The sequence below is a fragment of the Osmia lignaria genome, unplaced genomic scaffold (assembly GCF_051020975.1).
Source record: "Osmia lignaria lignaria isolate PbOS001 unplaced genomic scaffold, iyOsmLign1 scaffold0185, whole genome shotgun sequence".
Classification (NCBI taxonomy): domain Eukaryota; kingdom Metazoa; phylum Arthropoda; class Insecta; order Hymenoptera; family Megachilidae; genus Osmia; species Osmia lignaria.
This window is the reverse complement of record NW_027478326.1, coordinates 22,501-28,092: the sequence shown is the minus strand read 5'-3', so window position 1 is coordinate 28,092 and position 5,592 is coordinate 22,501. Positions and strand designations below refer to the sequence as shown.

Genomic DNA, 5,592 nt, shown 5'->3' with positions numbered 1-5,592 from the left:
GCTGGGACTTTGAAATATTTCGGAGCGCACCTAAAGTTCGTTATTTTGGCTAAACGGAGCGAAAATCTGCATTTATACCATCACGGACGTTAGTTTAATAGCGTTTAACGATGGATCCACGGTACAGAATGCAAAAATATGATTGTTAAAATTTTCGACTAATCGGTTCTAAGAGGCGAAGCAATACGCCGCTGGGACTTTGAAATATTTCGGAGCGCACCTAAAGTTCGTTATTTTGGCTAAACGGAGCGAAAATCTGCATTTATACCATCACGGACGTTAGTCCAATAGCGTTTAACGATCGATCCACGGTACAGAATGCAAAAATATGATTGTTAAAATTTTCGACTAATCGGTTCTAAGAGGCGAAGCAATACGCCGCTGGGACTTTGAAATATTTCGGAGCGCACCTAAAGTTCGTTATTTTGGCTAAACGGAGCGAAAATCTGCATTTATACCATCACGGACGTTAGTTTAATAGCGTTTAACGATGGATCCACGGTACAGAATGCAAAAATATGATTGTTAAAATTTTCGACTAATCGGTTCTAAGAGGCGAAGCAATACGCCGCTGGGACTTTGAAATATTTCGGAGCGCACCTAAAGTTCGTTATTTTGGCTAAACGGAGTGAAAATCTGCATTTATACCATCACGGACGTTAGTTTAATAGCGTTTAACGATGGATCCACGGTACAGAATGCAAAAATATGATTGTTAAAATTTTCGACTAATCGGTTCTAAGAGGCGAAGCAATACGCCGCTGGGACTTTGAAATATTTCGGAGCGCACCTAAAGTTCGTTATTTTGGCTAAACGGAGCGAAAATCTGCATTTATACCATCACGGACGTTAGTTCAATAGCGTTTAACGATCGATCCACGGTACAGAATGCAAAAATATGATTGTTAAAATTTTCGACTAATCGGTTCTAAGAGGCGAAGCAATACGCCGCTGGGACTTTGAAATATTTCGGAGCGCACCTAAAGTTCGTTATTTTGGCTAAACGGAGCGAAAATCTGCATTTATACCATCACGGACGTTAGTTTAATAGCGTTTAACGATGGATCCACGGTACAGAATGCAAAAATATGATTGTTAAAATTTTCGACTAATCGGTTCTAAGAGGCGAAGCAATACGCCGCTGGGACTTTGAAATATTTCGGAGCGCACCTAAAGTTCGTTATTTTGGCTAAACGGAGCGAAAATCTGCATTTATACCATCACGGACGTTAGTTCAATAGCGTTTAACGATCGATCCACGGTACAGAATGCAAAAATATGATTGTTAAAATTTTCGACTAATCGGTTCTAAGAGGCGAAGCAATACGCCGCTGGGACTTTGAAATATTTCGGAGCGCACCTAAAGTTCGTTATTTTGGCTAAACGGAGCGAAAATCTGCATTTATACCATCACGGACGTTAGTTTAATAGCGTTTAACGATGGATCCACGGTACAGAATGCAAAAATATGATTGTTAAAATTTTCGACTAATCGGTTCTAAGAGGCGAAGCAATACGCCGCTGGGACTTTGAAATATTTCGGAGCGCACCTAAAGTTCGTTATTTTGGCTAAACGGAGCGAAAATCTGCATTTATACCATCACGGACGTTAGTTCAATAGCGTTTAACGATCGATCCACGGTACAGAATGCAAAAATATGATTGTTAAAATTTTCGACTAATCGGTTCTAAGAGGCGAAGCAATACGCCGCTGGGACTTTGAAATATTTCGGAGCGCACCTAAAGTTCGTTATTTTGGCTAAACGGAGCGAAAATCTGCATTTATACCATCACGGACGTTAGTTTAATAGCGTTTAACGATGGATCCACGGTACAGAATGCAAAAATATGAATGTTAAAATTTTCGACTAATCGGTTCTAAGAGGCGAAGCAATACGCCGCTGGGACTTTGAAATATTTCGGAGCGCACCTAAAGTTCGTTATTTTGGCTAAACGGAGCGAAAATCTGCATTTATACCATCACGGACGTTAGTTTAATAGCGTTTAACGATGGATCCACGGTACAGAATGCAAAAATATGATTGTTAAAATTTTCGACTAATCGGTTCTAAGAGGCGAAGCAATACGCCGCTGGGACTTTGAAATATTTCGGAGCGCACCTAAAGTTCGTTATTTTGGCTAAACGGAGCGAAAATCTGCATTTATACCATCACGGACGTTAGTCCAATAGCGTTTAACGATGGATCCACGGTACAGAATGCAAAAATATGATTGTTAAAATTTTCGACTAATCGGTTCTAAGAGGCGAAGCAATACGCCGCTGGGACTTTGAAATATTTCGGAGCGCACCTAAAGTTCGTTATTTTGGCTAAACGGAGCGAAAATCTGCATTTATACCATCACGGACGTTAGTTTAATAGCGTTTAACGATGGATCCACGGTACAGAATGCAAAAATATGATTGTTAAAATTTTCGACTAATCGGTTCTAAGAGGCGAAGCAATACGCCGCTGGGACTTTGAAATATTTCGGAGCGCACCTAAAGTTCGTTATTTTGGCTAAACGGAGCGAAAATCTGCATTTATACCATCACGGACGTTAGTTCAATAGCGTTTAACGATCGATCCACGGTACAGAATGCAAAAATATGATTGTTAAAATTTTCGACTAATCGGTTCTAAGAGGCGAAGCAATACGCCGCTGGGACTTTGAAATATTTCGGAGCGCACCTAAAGTTCGTTATTTTGGCTAAACGGAGCGAAAATCTGCATTTATACCATCACGGACGTTAGTTTAATAGCGTTTAACGATGGATCCACGGTACAGAATGCAAAAATATGATTGTTAAAATTTTCGACTAATCGGTTCTAAGAGGCGAAGCAATACGCCGCTGGGACTTTGAAATATTTCGGAGCGCACCTAAAGTTCGTTATTTTGGCTAAACGGAGCGAAAATCTGCATTTATACCATCACGGACGTTAGTTTAATAGCGTTTAACGATGGATCCACGGTACAGAATGCAAAAATATGATTGTTAAAATTTTCGACTAATCGGTTCTAAGAGGCGAAGCAATACGCCGCTGGGACTTTGAAATATTTCGGAGCGCACCTAAAGTTCGTTATTTTGGCTAAACGGAGCGAAAATCTGCATTTATACCATCACGGACGTTAGTTCAATAGCGTTTAACGATCGATCCACGGTACAGAATGCAAAAATATGATTGTTAAAATTTTCGACTAATCGGTTCTAAGAGGCGAAGCAATACGCCGCTGGGACTTTGAAATATTTCGGAGCGCACCTAAAGTTCGTTATTTTGGCTAAACGGAGCGAAAATCTGCATTTATACCATCACGGACGTTAGTTTAATAGCGTTTAACGATGGATCCACGGTACAGAATGCAAAAATATGATTGTTAAAATTTTCGACTAATCGGTTCTAAGAGGCGAAGCAATACGCCGCTGGGACTTTGAAATATTTCGGAGCGCACCTAAAGTTCGTTATTTTGGCTAAACGGAGCGAAAATCTGCATTTATACCATCACGGACGTTAGTTCAATAGCGTTTAACGATCGATCCACGGTACAGAATGCAAAAATATGATTGTTAAAATTTTCGACTAATCGGTTCTAAGAGGCGAAGCAATACGCCGCTGGGACTTTGAAATATTTCGGAGCGCACCTAAAGTTCGTTATTTTGGCTAAACGGAGCGAAAATCTGCATTTATACCATCACGGACGTTAGTTTAATAGCGTTTAACGATGGATCCACGGTACAGAATGCAAAAATATGATTGTTAAAATTTTCGACTTATCGGTTCTGGATCACTGAAAAATCAAAAAAAATTATTAATTTTGATTAATTAAATTACATATGTAGTTTTATATTGTTATAGTCTCGTATTTGTTAATGTTTTGTCGTAAGAAAATGCAAAAATATCGTTTTAATGTTTTCGTCTCATCGGTTCTGGATCGCTGAAAAATCAAAAAAAAATATTCATTTTGATTAATTAAATTACAAATGGAGTTTTATATTGCTATAGTCGCTTATTTGTTAATGTTTTACCGTAAGAAAATGCAAAAATATCGTTTTAATATTTTCATCTCATCGGTTCTGGGCGGTTTTAAAATTTTTTAAAATATTAATTAAACCCATGATTTACATGAGAATGTGAATTTATTATGTCCTGCATGTTAATTTATTAATTTTCATGTATAGAACGTTATAAAATGAAAGGATATGTTCGACGATATTTTCAGTCTAAGTTTTACCGTGCCGGCGGGATGGTACGCTCTCACGGCGGTTTGCACAGGCATACGCCTGGGCGTAAGCCCATGCGTCGCCGACCTAGCGGCCGGCCGTTCGGTATTTATAGGAAGGCACTTTCGGTTCGCTCGGACCGGTCGGGAGTAGCGTCGAGCGTGTGGCTCTTTTATGACTTCGGTTGAAAAGCAGTCTACCGCTCCTCGAGAATATACTTTCTCGACTATTCTCGTTCCGGTTTTCCGTTGCGGATTATTATTAATCTCCACACAGCATTACCACGGGTCGGTGTCTAAGACCGAATGGCCCATATGTGGTGAGCCTTGTAATATAAGGCTGGTGACCTGTATGCACTTATAAATGTTGCATACTTGTACAAACTGAGCATCAACTGTCTGTAACCAAAATTTGTTAAAACTGAAAAAGTTATAAGATTGTATAAAATTTTTGAACCAAGAAAGTAGTGTTAGACGAAAATTCGTTCTATCACTTTTAGAAGGGAGACTGTTTGGAAATATTTAAAGTATAAAATACACAAAAGTCCACTGAATTATGAACAAAATTACGTCCCTGAATTTAAGAAAAGTCAAGAGGTGTCAGAAATAAAATCCTCTCTGATACGTTCAGAGAGGAAAATAAGTATGGAGAGAGGAGTAAAAATGAAAGAAGTTTTAAGGCTGGGGAAACTTCTAAAGGAGAGAGATTCCAACATATCTAATATGTACATTTAAAGCAAGTCCAAGGAACTCTCTCCGTTAATGTTTGAAAAGGTGTGTGCAGATGGAGGAGAAATGTATAAAGTACAGAGACGAGGTTGGTGGGCCCGCTCTAATGATAAAGATTATAAAATTTGGTGGCAAAATGACCAGCATGATCACTGTACGCGCTTTCTCGATTTGTATAGCATGCCACTGTCCGCGCTATCTTTTATTATATTGTCCAGCGTGTGTGGTCTACGTGCTTGCACGATGGATGCACGGCGTGAAAGTGATTTTCGTGCTTTATGAGAGGAGGAGGAGAATATTTGGCCTCTATAAGAGGTACAAAATTTATGAAATGTGTGTTACATACAAAAGAGAAATGGCTTAACGTCGATCGGTCTTACAGGGAGGGCCGACGACGAAAATTTAAATTTACAATAATAACTAAGCTCCCTGGTTGATCCTGCCAGTAGTCATATGCTTGTCTCAAAGATTAAGCCATGCATGTCTAAGTACATACCGAATTAAGGTGAAACCGCGAATGGCTCATTAAATCAGTTTTGGTTTCTTAGATCGTACAAAACATTACTTGGATAACTGTGGTAATTCTAGAGCTAATACATGCAAACCAGAATTCCACCCAGAGATGGGAGGAATGCTTTTATTAGA

The 5,592-nt window shown here is 39.2% G+C and overlaps 1 non-coding gene across 1 annotated transcript in view; it reads left to right on the top strand.

The window, feature by feature from the left end:
• Positions 1-5,373: 5,373 nt before the first annotated feature.
• LOC143308199 (small subunit ribosomal RNA) overlaps positions 5,374-5,592 on the top strand; it is a 1,923-nt gene continuing 1,704 nt past the window's right edge. The window contains exon 1 of the ribosomal RNA XR_013065187.1: positions 5,374-5,592. This exon is cut by the window's right edge and continues 1,704 nt beyond it. This is a non-coding gene — a ribosomal RNA (small subunit ribosomal RNA).